Source organism: Pipistrellus kuhlii, unplaced genomic scaffold (genome assembly GCF_014108245.1).
Source record: "Pipistrellus kuhlii isolate mPipKuh1 unplaced genomic scaffold, mPipKuh1.p scaffold_m20_p_1, whole genome shotgun sequence".
In the NCBI taxonomy this organism is placed as follows: domain Eukaryota; kingdom Metazoa; phylum Chordata; class Mammalia; order Chiroptera; family Vespertilionidae; genus Pipistrellus; species Pipistrellus kuhlii.
This window is the reverse complement of record NW_023425404.1, coordinates 121,842,506-121,858,554: the sequence shown is the minus strand read 5'-3', so window position 1 is coordinate 121,858,554 and position 16,049 is coordinate 121,842,506. Positions and strand designations below refer to the sequence as shown.

Genomic DNA, 16,049 nt, shown 5'->3' with positions numbered 1-16,049 from the left:
TGGCTTATAAATTGACAGGAAAAATAGGCTTAGATATATACTCCACCTTGGGCAAACAGACACAGGTGCTTAAATATGCCTTAGGCTCTCTCTTTTTCCTGAGAAGAGTGGTCTCCTTCCTTTGGTTAATGGTTATTGAATTGCACTCCAATGCTATTTGTTGTTGTTGTTTGGTTGGTTTTTTACAGTGTAATTTTTTTATATTTAGAATTAGTCAGTTAGTCTCAGTTTAGATGATTCCATTTTTTTCTGGCAACATCCAAAGCATCATAGTCAGGAGCTAGTCATCCATATGCCTTCTTCTCACTATCAGGCCTGATCAGGGTGTTGACTTTGGCCACATCAATGTCATAGAGCTTCCTCACAGCCTATTTGATCTAGTGCTTGTTGGCCTTGGCATCCACAATGAACAGCAGTGTATTATTGTCTTCTATCTTCTTCATGGCTGACTTGGTAGTCAGGGGGAATTTGATGATGGCATAGTGAGCAAGCTTGTTCTCCTGGGTGTGCTCCTCCGAGGACATTTTGACATTGCTTTTTTTGCCTTCAAAGCCTTTGCTTTGGCTTTGGCTTTGGGAGAGGCAGGGGGTTCCTTCTTAGCTTTTGGTGCCATCTTCATAAAACGTTTTTTCTGATGCTGCTTTTGATATTAAAATAATGGTCCTAAAGTTAACTTTTAGGAGATAATTACAGTTGGCCCTTGAACAACATGGGTTCCAACTGTGAGGGTTCATTTCTATGAGGATTTAAAAAGAAATACATATAGTACTATAAATGCATCTTATTGTACATTATGATTTTCTTAGCTTTTTCTTTTCTCTAGCTTATTTTATTGTAAAAATTCAGCATATAGTACATATAACACAAAATAAGTGTTAATTGACTTTGTTATTGGCAAAGCTTCCAGCCAACAGTAAACTATAAGTGGCTAAGTTTTTGGGAAAATAGAAGTTATACACAGATTTTTTACTATGTTGGGTTTTGGAACCCTAATCCCTGTGCTGTTCAAGGGTTATCTGTATTCTGTGCTACGTCACGTTCCTCATTGCTGGATGTTTCCTTCTTAATTTCCATTGCTGGTGAAATGACCCCTGCCATGAGTTCTTTCTCTTCAGGGGATTTTGGGTATAGACTCCCTGGTCCTGTTGAAATATGGCTTCTTTCACACAGTCCGGAGGTTACATATATGTACTGGCACATTCCTTCTTTCACACAGTCCGGAGATTACATATGTGCACTGGTACATTCCTTCTCTGTTCTTTTTGGGTTGCCTTGGGGTATTAGGTTTATAGTATTGAATGTTGCATGGAAATATGAAATATATCATTTACTGGAAATGCACTATTGGTGGCAGTATTATGAGGGGTAACCTTTTTAGATGGCTTTCTTTTTGGACACATTATTTTGACAAGCAATAATCCTCAAATATGGACTAACCACATTTTATTCTTATTTCACATTTCACACTGCATTTAAAAATATCAATTTCCATATTTCTGTAACAGATGCTAGGAAAAGTTTTCTACCCACAACTTTCAGATGGCAATGTCATTTACTAGTATGTTAAATACTCATTTCTTCCCACTTGTATAATTTTGTCATTTTTTGCTATTAATTATATTGTGTGAAATATAATGTAGCCATCAATTTCCATTAGTCATTGAAACTCAAGAAAATAGTATCTACCTGAATGACCATGATAATCCCACTATTTATATCATTATGTTTTTCTATTTTGGCTAAGAAGAGAGTAAATAAAGTTATTTAGGATGTAGTGTGTGTCTGTATGTATTAGTATGTGTATTCTTCTGCAGAATCATCCTTACCTCATTAGCATATAGCCCACTTTGGAAAGAGTTTTTCCATGGGACAAAAATCTTCAGGTGTGGACTACTGCAATATTTAACATTCAATAAAACTGCTATTTTGGAAAAAGGATGGAAATTGGGAGTGAGGGTAAGATATTGGCAAAGATGTGGTTTTTAAAAAAATATTTTTTAAATTGAATTCAGAAGAGGGAGAGAGATACAGAAAAATTGATCAGCTGCCTCCTACATGTACACCCTCTACTGGGGATCCAGCTTGCAACCTGGGTGTGTGCCCACACTGGGAATTGAACTGGTCTCCTTCTGGTGCATGGGACAAGGCTCAACCAGCTAAGCCACACTGGCCAGGCTCATGTGGCATTTTAATAAGAGAAGCAATCTTTCTTGGGAAATATTTGTGGCCACTTGATCCATTGCCTATTGTATCACTCAGCATAATCTCAGGGACAAACAGTTATTTCTCACTAATACATTGTGACAAACAGTTATTTCTCACTAATGCACTGTGTCCACCCATATGTTAGAGTGGGCTTAATTGACCCAGGATTCAGGTTGATAGAGCAACTGGCAAGAGCACCAAGAAATGGAAGAACACTCTGCTGGGCCTCACACCAACAATGAGAGAGCACAACCTGGAAGTGATTCAGGGCACTTTCCCTTACAACTAGTTGGTAGAAGTCCTGCTCATGCAGCTCCAATAAACTATATGGGGGCCAGAATTATAACCGTCCCAAGTGCCTGGGACATGCAAGGCAAAATTATTTTATAAGCAGGATTCATGGTTTCCACTTGGGAAATATTTTAACCTTATTTCTTCTCTGCCTCTACGCATCTGTAAGCTACTTCAACATGTGTTTATTTAGTTACTACCATGTGAAAGTTACTGTGCTGAGGGCTAGAGAACAAAATCATGAATTTACTATTGCTTCTCAGGATTAGTGGGCATAGTGGAGAAAAATAAAAGCGGAGGGTTTAGAAAAGATTGAAGAAGGCCCTTAATAATTCTCATTGATCTTAAAATATTCTAATACTATTTCTATAATCTCAGTATATGTAATGTTTACCATCTTAATCTATAGGTGATGCTAAATATTTTGTAAAAGCCACCAGCAATGTTGTCTACTGTTTATATTCCGTTACTCTGTCCCAGCCTTTAATATTGAGAAAAGTGTGGGTGCAGCTATTTTTTCAGCTATGGATGTTATAAATCTGAAACCCAGTAGGAATAATGATTGTAGTTTGAGTATAAAAGGAGATTAATTTTCACTTGTTTTACTATCCAAGTAGAAATACACAGCTTTCATAGTAATGACAATCAGCTTGCCATCAATAACTGTGCTGCTTAATGTTTATATTTATATTTAAGACTTTCATATAATGTCACAGTGCTGTTATTGTTAGAAATAAGTAACCACAATTATAAAAAAATGTAGGAACCTGTGGCTTTTTGGCATGTTGCATTCTAAGGAGAGAAACACAAGACAAATTCTGCTTGAAGAAGCCCTGTGAGGAAGAACCTGACCTTCTTAATCTAACCTAACCTACTCTTTCAAATGAGAGACATGAACTAAATATTTAATTGGCTTTATTCTTTTATCACCACTAACCTACTTTATTTGGATTTGAAAAAGTTAGTAACTGTCAGAATACCCATCTGTTAAAAAAAAAAAGGCCACAATGAAGGTCTTAGAACATCTGGTCAAAAGACTGAATTTTCCTCTCCATGAAGACTGGTATTTTTATCTAGTTTTCTCAGTTTGTCTGCATAATTTCCCCCCACAAATTGGTATTTAAACCTCAAAACCTTTAGCTAACTACATCTGTCAATGATATTTTATTGTTTAATTTTCTTTTTATGGAGCCAAATTACCTCTCTCCCACATACAGCCGGCACTTTACATGTCTAATTTGTCGACATGTTCTATAATGATAATTTCATTGATTTAGAAAGTGACATTATGAGCAACATATGTTCAGTTTAGCAGTAGACCTTGTTATGGCAATCAATTCTTTTCTCCTCCAGAACTCAACTATATTCCACATTTAGAAGTGACAAAATAATTTAACCAATTCAGTGCTTACAATTTAGAAAAAAGGAGATAAAACCTGCTTATAGTCTGCTTTCCTAAGAAAGTAAATTCTCACTTTGTGCAGTTTGCAATATGCATATATTATGACTACATATCTGAGGCAGGTGAAAAGAGAGAGCACAGTAAAGGTGCTTAATGAAGTAGAAAAAGACAAAGATTAAATGTTTTAGGAAACTCTTTAACTGTGTCCTACCCTCTCCTATTCACCATGCAACCTTAATCAATACCTCTGCAAAGACCTGCTAAGAATCTCCGGAGCAGCAGGCACTGGGCCAAGCCCTGAGCTTCTCTGGGTGTTTTGCTGTCCCTGTACTCATGCATGCATTTTTTAAATTTAATTTTTTTTTTTTTTTTTTTTTTTTTTTTTGTTCTCTAGTCCTTTACTCCTCTGAAACAAAATAAAAATCCTCCTTGTATTTCTAGTTCCAGATTAAAGGTCACCTCTACTCTTAGGCTCTCCCAACTCCCTTCTCCCAACCCAGGCCAGCATTATTCATGCTGTCTTTACCTGGCCTTAGCCGTGTGTGACCTCCTCCTCAGTCCTCTGCGGACAACTTGGGGGAGGATCGTATTCATCTTCGTGTTCCTAGCAGCTCAGTGCCTCGCTTATTGTAGTGCCCCATAAAAATGAATTGGATTAAATAGAAAATATTTTCTATTTGTCAAAGTTATTGTAAACCATAAAGCAACCTTTAAGATTGCACCCTGTTGTTGTTTTTATAAAGCAATCAAGGTGTTCTGTGATTTTGCTGATGATATAAAGCCAGCTAGGAGTTTAGTTCAATATTAATACATAGTGGAGTGGTTTTACAAACAATGTGGGAAGGATTGGGAAGGAGGTATAAAATCCTCTAATAATGTTAGAATAAGTGGCTGCATAAAAACAAACAAATGGGATAGGAAAATGCAAGCAAACAGATTTAACTACTGCAGGAAACTATTTTTTGTCTGAAATAAATTTTTATATTCAACTTATAGTGGGAGCTAATCCCACTGTGACAGCATCTGTAGTTATGATAGACAATATAGCATTATTTGTAATTTTAAAAAGATCAACTTATGCCGAAACCGGTTTGGCTCAGTGGTAGAGCATTGGTCTGCAGACTGAAAGGTCCCAGGTTAGATTCCGATCAGGGGCATGTATGTTGGTTGCGGGCACATCCCCAGTAGGCGGTGTGCAAGAGCCAGCTCATCAATGTTTCTCTCTCATCAACGTTTCTAGCTCTCTATCTCTCTCCCTTCCTCTCTATAAAAAATCAATAAAATATATTTAATAAAAAAGATCAACTTATGTTTTGTATCAGATGCTTATAAAGGTAGAAATCAAGACAAATGCTTCAGAATTTCCCCCCCAAAAATATGTCAGAGAAAAGATCTGTTCTCTAGCCAAAAGACCAGGAAAGGGGCAAATTGGCAAAAGAAAAAAAAAAAAAACCACAAAAAACTTGTAGACAATAACCAGCCAATACAATGGAAAAGAGCCACAGCCCCGCTCTCAGTCCTGAATGCCAACTCCTTACTTTCCTCCCTCAGGAACGATCACATGTGGAGTATTCAAATACCTACCAGACAACCCAAATATTGTACATCACTTAATACTCATAACATCCCGCCAAGAGAGTCATCACCTCATGTTGCATTTACCCCACAAGGACAATGCTGCTCACAGAGGTTGTATTCATGGCCCAAGTTGATAAGCTCATAAGTGGAAGAAATGAAGTTAGAGAGCCGGTTCATCTGGCTCGGAGCCTGTGATTGTCTCATTAGAACACACTTTCTTAACACTGCATCCAACGTGGAAACGCAAGCGTTTACAGGTGAATCCTGTTACAAGCAAATTGTTGGGGTTTTTTTTTTCGGGTTTTTTTTCTGGCAGTCTAAGAGGGGCCACCAGCAGTGGATATACATTCGATAAGGCAATAAATAAAGAAACCGTTTTTTGTTCTTTACCCTTCAATTTTGTACCGCTGTGGACTATTTAGTAGCTACTACATTTCACCCTAGGAGCTTGAATCCATCACTGTGATCAAGTTTGTTTATCACCCTGTCAAACAGGAGACGGATTCTATCCTCCTTTGATACAAATAATATCCTATATAAATGTAAGCACTTACCAATGTAGTTATTATCATCCCTGTTAGTGGCGGATAATTAGAGTCACTTTTCAATTCATATTCGGAAACAAAAACATTGATTTTTCAGTATTATAAAAAGAAAGCTACCCTTAGGGAAATTACAGTCGATAATTGAGCTAAGGATTGGACTTCTGGTAAAAGCAACAGTACACCCAAGAAAAATTCACAAAAGTTAGTGCTGAGATTGAACATGTTTTCAAAGCAGCACAAAACAGGGGTTGAGAAGTAGTTCTATTAGTCAGGACAAACTGTTTTAAGTAGAGCTGTGCATTTTAGGATTAAACTAAAAATTACACATCTTTCTGAGCTTTCTACATCTATATCAAAATTAATGTCTCATACACATCCCAAAAGACACAGCCATTAAGTCAATTCCACGGGGCCACTGTGTGAGCCACTTATATAGAAACTGCTGAGCTAGAAACATTCACAGGAGGCAAGAATCCTAGAGAGATGGCAGCGGGGTAAAAACGTGTCATCATTACTATCCAGGTGTTTATATCTTTGTTTTTTATTTATTTTCACGCAAAATAAAAGTAGGATATATATATATATATATATATATATATATATATATATATATATATATCTGTATATATATATCTGTGTATATATATATATATATATTCAAAATAAAAGGAGGATAAATACACACACACACACATATATGTGTGTGTGTGTGTGTGTGTGTGTGTGAGTGTGTGTGTATACACATATATATGAGGAGATATGAGGAGACTTACTATGGTTATAAACTTAAACGGTGGGGCTGGATGTTTCTGCAGCCCTAAGTCAGCCATCATAGTCCTTAGCTTGGGACAAAAGTGAGAAGAGCTCAAATTTGCATTTACTGAATATAACAATACATTAATTCTAGGTTGCTTTGACTTAATAGATTGACATATAATGTTACTGGCTCTTTAAAGATCAAGTATCATGCTTGCTTTAAAAGAAAAAAAAGCAAACACTTATCTTCATCTTTTTACTATCCTTAAAATGATATTTAGGGCAACTATCTGACCAATAAGTGAAGAATACTGCCAATGAGATATGGGTTTACTCAAATATAACTAGTCATTTGCAAACACCTTGGCTGTTCTTAAAATATACACTAGTGCTTTTAGTTTTACCTCCTTTAGAATTCACTCTCTCTTTTCCCAGACAGCACACAGGTCCTTTCCAGGGACTCTCTATACTTTGTTCACTTTTTCTCCCTAGCATCCCCCATTCTCTTTTTCATATAGATAGTGTGGTTTTGTGCTTTAAAAACAAGGATTCTAGTTGAAACCTGTTTGGCTCAGTGGTAGAGCGTTGGTCTGCAGACTGAAAGGTGCCAGGTTCGATTCCGGTCAGGAGCATGTACTTTGGTTGCGGGCACATCCCCGGTAGGAGGTATGCAAGAGGCAGCTGGTTGGTGTTTCTCTCTCACCAACATTTCTAGCTCTCTATCTCTCTCCCTTCCTCTCTGTAAAAAATCAATAAAAATATATATATAAAAAAGAATCAATACTTTAAAACAAAAACAAAAACACTACAAGGATTGTATAAGATGTAGGATACTCTAGATGGCTTAAACATGTTCCAAAAAACTGATTCACATTTCAAGATACATGCTATTTGGTGAACAATTTCTAGCAACTCAAACATTATTCAAAAGATAATTAACTAAGAACTGAAAACACATTTGCAAAATTCTGAGGAGTCCTTTAGTCTTTTATAATCTCTGATATAGACTCTCTCTCTCTTTCATCAGATCTGTTTGGGTAACCACTGAGAATTTCCTTTCTAGGATGGAAGGGACATGGCTTAGAACATCTTTTGGACCAAGAGCTCTCTCGTTTCAGGTTCCCAAATGTCAAGAAATATTGTATCTTTTTTTGAGAGAGCTATACTCACTTTAATATATTCATCATGCAATGCTTCCCATGAAAACAATAACAACTGTCTGGAGGAAAGCATGAACCAGATACAGAGTCACATTAAAAAAGAAAAAAAAGATCAACCTAGAGCTGTTTTAGTCTTCTCAATTGACAACAACTGGCTCAAAAATATTGTTCCTCTTAGACAACATTTAACTAAAATACAGAGAAAAGGCAAAACTCATGACTGTCATAGAACACGAAGATTTATGAGGAAGGAATCAATTGTACGATACAGTTAAGACTTTAGCTTTTCCTTTTAGAAGAATCAAAATAAGATTAATATCAACACCCAAAATTGAAGAAGAGAAGTATCATTTCTTTGTCAGGACAGAAAGGACCTTGCTTTATTATCTTTTAGTTTGTCCCCAAACCTCACTACTGCTGTCACCTTGTTTAAGCCTAGATAGGGGTATTGTAAAGAAAATGCTAACACTTGCTTCTGGAAATACAGTGAGGACATTTAATTAACTCACACAAATTATTCTCAACTTTTCTGTTCCTCATAGGATGTCTGGTCATGGCAGATTAAGTGTCATTCCTAGACTATGCCTTGTTTAATCATTGAAACCACCTGTTCAATCAGCAGGATGGACTCCATTATCATATCAGGAGGTTCATTAATTCTGTAATCAAACCATGAACCTATAGCATGTGCAAGGTGCTTGGCTGCCCCCAGAGATCATAGCATTCACCTGAAGTAACGCAACGAGAGGCACCAGGAAAGGAGGAATGCTGCTCTCTGTCCTTAGTGATTTTGAGAAGCAAATGTAGTGAGAAGTGGATATGTTAATCTAGAGTGGATTATGAAAAGGTGATACATCTATTGTCCAGGAGCAATGCAAATTCTTTACAGAAATTAAAAATTAATTCAAGAAAATAATCATTGTGCTTAATTTTCAAAGAATTATGGAAAGCAGCATCAGGAGATAAGGTACTGATAAGTAGAAGGACCATCAGTGAGTGTGGAACACTGATGTATTTTGTTCCAAAACGTCCACTTGGTAAACATTAATCAAACAGAATAAATAGTAGCTGTGCGTTCTACCAATTACTTTCCCTAAACAGACACTAAATATTTGATGGTTGAGTATAGATGGTTGTTAAATTCCAAGTGAGATTTCAGTGCATTTTAACTTGGGGTAAAATATATTAAATAGGATTATATAAATGATTAATATTTCAAGTTAGATCTATTTGGCTATTTACAGATTGACCTCACCCTGCTCAAAACCTCTGCCAAAACCTAGTATTTGGGTTTTCTTTCCAAATAGCACAGGAATAACATTTTGTCAAATGCAGTTGTATGTGACATTAGGCCTTGAATTTGAAATATGAACTGCTTTTAAAAACTCATAAAATGCAAATGTTTATAGTCTAAGCAGGAATTGCAATCTGTGCTAGAATGCTTTACCCACACTAAATTGACAAAAACATTACCTGTTTAATTATTTTATTAATCTGTCACCAGGAAGAACATTTTATTTTACATCCAGTGGGGTTTATTTTTTTTAAATATATTTTTATTGATTTCAGAGAGAAAGGGAGAGGGAGAGGGAGAGAGAGAGAAACATCAATGAGAGAGAATCATTGATCAGCTGCCTCCAGGACGTCGCCTACAGGGGGTTGAGCTCACAGCCCAGTCATGTGCTCTTGACTGGAATCAAACCCAGGACCCTTCAGTCCACAGGCCGATGCTCTATCTGCTCAGCCAAACTGACTAGAGCCATCCAGTAGGGCTTTAAATTATAGTTTTAAAGTTTTCATGCATTTCTCCTCCTCCCAACTAGCTTTCATAAAATTTTATTTTTGCTTATTTTATTGTAGCTTGGCAGCAGTTGCTCATCAAGGTGACTTGGACTCATCACCCTCTGAATCACAGTGAAGACTGTGGAATAGGGCAAGAGGTTGGGTTTCTGTGCTCATGGTTTGAATACAGGCTCTACCATTCAACCCCTGTGTGAGCTTGAGGCCTATCAAACCCCTCTAAGCCTTGTTTCCTCTTCTATAGACCAGGGACAATATATAATCCCAATTGTGGTTGTGATAGTGGGAAACATGATATGCAAAGTTTTCTGGAACATGGTTTATAGTAGGCTCTCAATAAATTGTAATTAGTTAAAAAAAAAAAAGATTACTTGAGTACAGATTAAATGATGACTGAACTCAGGATTAACAGGGCTACTTTGGATAAAGATATTTATATTGTGTGATTTGTTATTTATTTATTCTGATGACCAAAATATATTTCTCATGTATATCTTATCTTTGTCCACAATTCCTTGCTCACAGCTTGAAATGTCCTAAGTGCTGAAAGAAATCAAGGAAGTTTGTTATGCTAATGAAGTGAGTTTTGGAAAGTATCTAAGAATTGAGGGCTGGGTGCCAGGAGAACCAACCATGTGATTAAAGGATTGGACCTTTCAGTCCCATCTTCTCACCCCCACCTCCAAGGAGGGGAGAGGGGCTGGAGGTTGAAACTATCACCAGTGGTCAATGAGTTTATCAAATCATACCTATGTAATGAAACCTCCATAAAACCCAAAAGAAGGGGGTTTGAGCAGATTCTGTATTGGGGAACCAAAACACTTCCATGTGCCACTGCCTGGAGCCCCAAGCTCCCCGAGGACAGAAACTCCTTTGTTTGGGACCTGTCTTATGTACCTATGTATTTCTTCATCTGGGTGCTGATTTGTGTCCTTTAATATCCTTTGTAATAAATGGTAATTTAGTCAGTAAGTGAGTTTTAGTGAATTCTGTGAGCCATTCTGGCAAGTTAATTGAACCCAAGTAGAGGATTGTGCGATCCTTAATTTATAGCCAGAAGCATAGGTAAGAGCCTGCCTGGACTTGCAATCAAAGTTTGACCTGTGCATGTGTGGATGTGTTGGGGAGGAAGGGACAATCTTGTAGGACTAAACCCTTACCCTGTGGAAACTGAGTCTATGTTGGGGTAGATAGTGTTAGGGTATAGTTGAATTCTTACATGCCATGCTGGTATCTGGGGGTTGTTTGTAGGTTTGTGGGAAACCACTCCTTCACTCCCCTCCTTGGAATTGAATCCAGGAATCAATTTAGAGACCTCAATGGTACTCTTCAGCTTCTTGTATTACAATATTTCCAGATTCCTTTATATAGTTTTTTTTAATCAAGACCACCCAGTCAACACTATATGCTAATCTAATTCTTGGCATTGCCCTGTCTCCTCAAAATCTGTGTGCCCCAGATTCTGTACCATTGTTCCTCCCAAGGAAGGGATACAGGTGGAGGTGGACAAGAGAATTAGGGAAGGGATCTAGTATCTAAAGATGCTGTTCTACTATTTGTTAGTTGTTTTATAAAAGTGATCTTATATACTATCTCAAGTTATTGGGTGTTGAGGACAGTTTCAAAAACAGGGAGGAAGCAGGCAAATTAGTGGTGGGCAGGCAATATGCTACTAAAGAAAGTAACAGTCCTTTATCTTTGTCCAGTATTCTACAGTTAATATGATTATGCATTACAGTTTTGTTTAGTAAACTAAACTTATAAGTAGGATTACCACTATCCCTGTTCTTAAAATGAGTTACTTGCCACACATTCTTCCCAGTGGTTAAGCCAAAGCTAGAGTCCCAGGGCCTCTGACTACTCAAGGCCCATTACTCACCATCACATTTTCCCGTCTCATTTAATAAAAAAGACTGACTGTATCACTCCACTGGGCTAAATTGTATCCCCTTAAGATTGAACAAGCTCCCCAAGATGATGAAATTCAGGCAGATGAAGGGGCTAATAATAAGCCCATAACTGTGACTAACTGGATGGCTGTCACTGGACTGCAAATAACTGCTCCTTTTTTTTTTTTTTTCCAGATTAGGTTATGGATTGCTGTAATGCCCAAAATCAGAATCAATAGCTAACATTTATTGAATGCTTATTGTATGCTGCTTCATGCTATGCTAACAATTTTGCCTCTATACAGCTTTTTAATTACCCTATGGAGTAGGTACTACTTAAACTCCTCCTCTTCAGATTACATGAGACTGAGAGATGTTAAGGTTACACAGCTAGATAACAAAACTATCTGGAAAGGAGCTCAGAAAATTTGGCTCTGTTGCCATAATTCAGTTCATACACCTGAAGGGAGTTCTTGGCGACTGCCATACAAAACATAAAAACAATATAAAGATTCCAATAATTCATTATTCTGAAAAGAAGTTAATTAGGCTTCTTTAGAATTAATAGGAATCTACACTAATAAAGGAATATTATGCAAATTGACCATACTTTATTGATACTCAATCAGTAGTGAGTAGGAAAATTAACCCAACAAAGATGGTGAGTTAATGGTGACTATGCAGGTGTTCTACACCACTCCCAGCCACTCCAGGCAGCTTGGGAAGGCAGAAAGGCGGCTCCAGGCAGGAGTGAAGGCAGTGACAGTAGCCAGGGGAAGGAAGGCCCATTCTTGCATGAATCTTTGTGCATTGGTCTCTATTATATAAATATTTATTAAATACTTATTTAAATAATTATTTAAGTACTTTTTAAAAATTTAAATTAAAAAAATCTTCAAATATTCAGGCTAAAGAAATCTGGGGAGTTGGTATAGAGGGAAATCTAGTTCACTATCCCAGGGTGACAAGTTAACTGGTATTTATGGGAAACCTGCAGCTCTGGCAATTTCCCACAGTGTGAGGAGGATACAACAAGAGCTGCAGGGTCTGGTCTTTGGTGGCCTAACTTTGGTTGGCTTCTTGGAGAATGCTTCCTAGTGCCACCCAGGTTTCAGCCACACTCTTCAGCAGGAGAATGGTGAGCCTCTCATACAGCTGTTTTTTACAAAATTAAGTGAGTGGAAGGTGGGAAAATGAACCCAACAGCTACCTTGAGCAAGGCACCACTCAATTCTTTGTGACCATGATTGTGTTTTCAGCAGCATGTTGTCTGCACTCCAGCTCTGTTTGCACATTTAACATTGTGTTAATTGTGCAAACACAGCAGAGCTGCTCCTACTCCACTTCTGAGGGTCCAGCAAATGCTGCCGGCTGGATTACAGGAGTGTTGATATTGCTCCTGTCCTGGCCCCTTGGTCTGGCTGGTCTGAGAGGTGCACCTCATTCTGCAACCAGCCCAGAGGAGGAGGGAGACAGACCAACATGAAGGAAGGTGAAATAAGCAGAACAACTGACCAGGACTGTGATATTGATTAGCACCACACAGTGTAGTGGAGTTTTATGGCAACATCCTCATGATCTATGCTGCTGGGCACTTTAAAGCTTTTTCAATCACATAAAAATGATTGGAAAGACATTCTAGACTCATGGGTAGGATGTCAGGGCAAAAGAGTAGACAGAATATAGGTCTTTAGTTCAAATTTTCTAGTGTGCTCTTGGTTCCTGTTATGAACAAGATAACACCCATCTTTTCAAATATGTCTCTCAGATTTGTTTATTTAAATTTTTAGAAATTAAAAGAAAATTGGATTGGTTTTCAGGCAAGAAAGCATTTAAAAGAGGTTCTGCTCCCAGATTTCATTTTTCATATTCTAGAGTTAACAATTATCCTCTCCCCCTGTCTTTAATAGCAAATATAAAGTCATTATTTAAATAAATGCATCTGGTCACTGAGAGAGAATAATCACAATTTATAAATTTGTCAGTATAGCCTCACTAGGAATCAGGATTCTTCCATTATTTAATTATTTGTAATAATTGGGAGCCTTGGGGTAAGGTCAGGCAGAAGCAAGTTTTCCTAGCAAATTAATATCTGCAAAGACACTAACAGAATCCTGTATAATAGCATTCCCTTTGGAGAGGGTTGGGAATAAACCTTTTGGATAAAACATACTTTGATGGGTCAAATAGAATATCATATTATTTATGCCCTCTTCCCCCAAATGACCCTGGTTTCTTTGTCTTTGCATTTTCTTGCTTTCATTTAAATGCTCACATAAAATTGTGATTCATTATTTTTGCATTTAACATGTGACTTAAAAGGTAATGAAAGCTCTTAATTTGGGAGGCATGAGGTTAACTATTTTATACATGAACTGGTTCATTCTCATTTACATGGAAGAACTAAATATAAATTTACTTTTCACATAATGGGCTGAAATTTTCTTTCTTGAATAAAAGTAATGGCTTATAAAGTAGTTTAAAAAGCCCTTTAAGAGGCTGTTTTGATTAGGTGTCTGTGTTTGACTAAGATACATTATTTTCTTAATAAGTTTCATTGCCTTTGGTGACTCCTCTCTCAAAGGGAAGAAAAAAAACCCCACAGTAAATTAAAGGTACATGCTAACACAGTAAAAAAAAGTTCTAGTGGCAGGACACAAATTATTTTATTACCACACCAACTGAGCCACTGATACTTCACAATTCATGAACAAATTTTCCATTACTATAGAGTCATGCTTTTATTGACTGTTATAAAATCACCATTTGTATTTTTTTTTTTATCCTGCTGTGTTTTTATTTTATTGGAAAAGTCCTGTAACAAGTATAACATCAGCTCAAATTACCAAGAAATCTATAAAATAGCTTCCTGCTACTACCTTTGATACAGAGTGAAAGACTACATTATGGTCCCACTGAGTCTCTGATAAAAACTGATTCACATGCTCCAATGATTTATTCTTATCTGTAGACATTCAGGCTTTCTCTCTTTATTAAATTATGGGACCATCTCACTGACATTGATTAGCTATGGTATGCATAATTAAAGCATTTGGGTTGTGAGATATAGGTATGAACTTTGGGCATGGTAATAAAAGCAAAACAACAACAACAACAACAACAACAACAAAAACAATAAAAACAAAAAACAAACAAACACCCAAACACTGCAGGAATGAGGGAAGTTCCAACAATAGATCTTCTTTGCTAGTGTTTTATCAGGCTCCACGGACCACTTTGATCTGTGACATTCAGTATGGTGACCACCTGGGCTTAAAATAAAAACAGGGAAGAGAACTTGACCTGTCTCAATAAAAATAAACAAACGAACAAACAAACAAACAAACAAACAAAACCTTAGAGAAATTGTTTTTTAAATTATTCCTGTCAATAGGTTTTCAAAATAAAACCTGCATATACTATAAAACTTTCATGAATTATAATCTGCATCTTTTGAATACTAATAGAAAAATATCATTGATCAAAATTGCTCTTAAGTGCTAGTAGTAATAGAATTTCTATCCATGCTCATATCCATGGGCCAGCAAGGAAAATAAGCTAAATACCTTCTTATTTCCTTCCATGTGGTTTCTCGTGATGTTCAAATAGAATTTTCTAACAAATGAAGAATGGATTTTGTTTCTAAGATACAGAGCAAATCATATTTGGACTGTATTAACTATAGCTGGTTTTAAAAGAACAAGTCAAGTGGCAGAGATGGTGAGCCATCACCACAAATGAGGACATGCCAGAAGATCAATCTTTTCTGGACTCCATAGAAGAACTTTCTAATCACCTGTTGCTTATAAATGTAAATCCAATATCACTGTTAGATATCACTATTTCTCCTAACTTTATGTATAGCTCTTTATGCTTTCCAGAGAGTTTCCATATAGCTCAGTCCACCCTATTATTATAGTAACTCTATCAGCCAAACTGATAGATGAGGTATTTTACTGCTGAGGAAATGATGGTTATGTAATTGGACTCAAATTCAATCCTGGTCATCAGCTTTCCTATCAGAGTTTTTGACAGTTGTGTCAGGTGTGTTTGGTTTCATAGAACAGTGCTATAGTGATTTATACCAACTATCTGAATCCACAATTTTATGTAACAAATTAATAAAGGTCACTGGGATTTTGGACTTTTAATTATAAAGGTATTTAATGGTAAATATTGAAAAATATGCTTTGATAAAACAGTGAAAAGTAATCTCTGGCCAAGAATAAAAGTTAGCCTTGGGGAGGGGGTGCATATGGAGACAAGGGGGTGAAAGATAATTTTTTAAAAAAATATAAGGAGATTACTGAACACTAAGCCAAAGAGTTTTGATATGTGGAAACTTATTTCATACTAAAGGCCTGATGCATGAAATTCATGCACAAGCAGTCCTTCCTTCCACTGATTGCTGCACTGGCTTCCC

At 36.8% G+C, this 16,049-nt stretch overlaps 1 long non-coding RNA gene across 1 annotated transcript; it reads left to right on the top strand.

Moving 5' to 3' along the window:
- Nucleotides 1–332: 332 nt before the first annotated feature.
- On the top strand, nucleotides 333–14,924 carry LOC118707677. Its single transcript, XR_004984360.2, has 3 exons — nucleotides 333–482; nucleotides 4,481–4,484; nucleotides 14,915–14,924. It is a non-coding gene; the product is annotated as an uncharacterized LOC118707677 (long non-coding RNA).
- The last annotated feature ends 1,125 nt before the right edge of the window (nucleotides 14,925–16,049 follow it).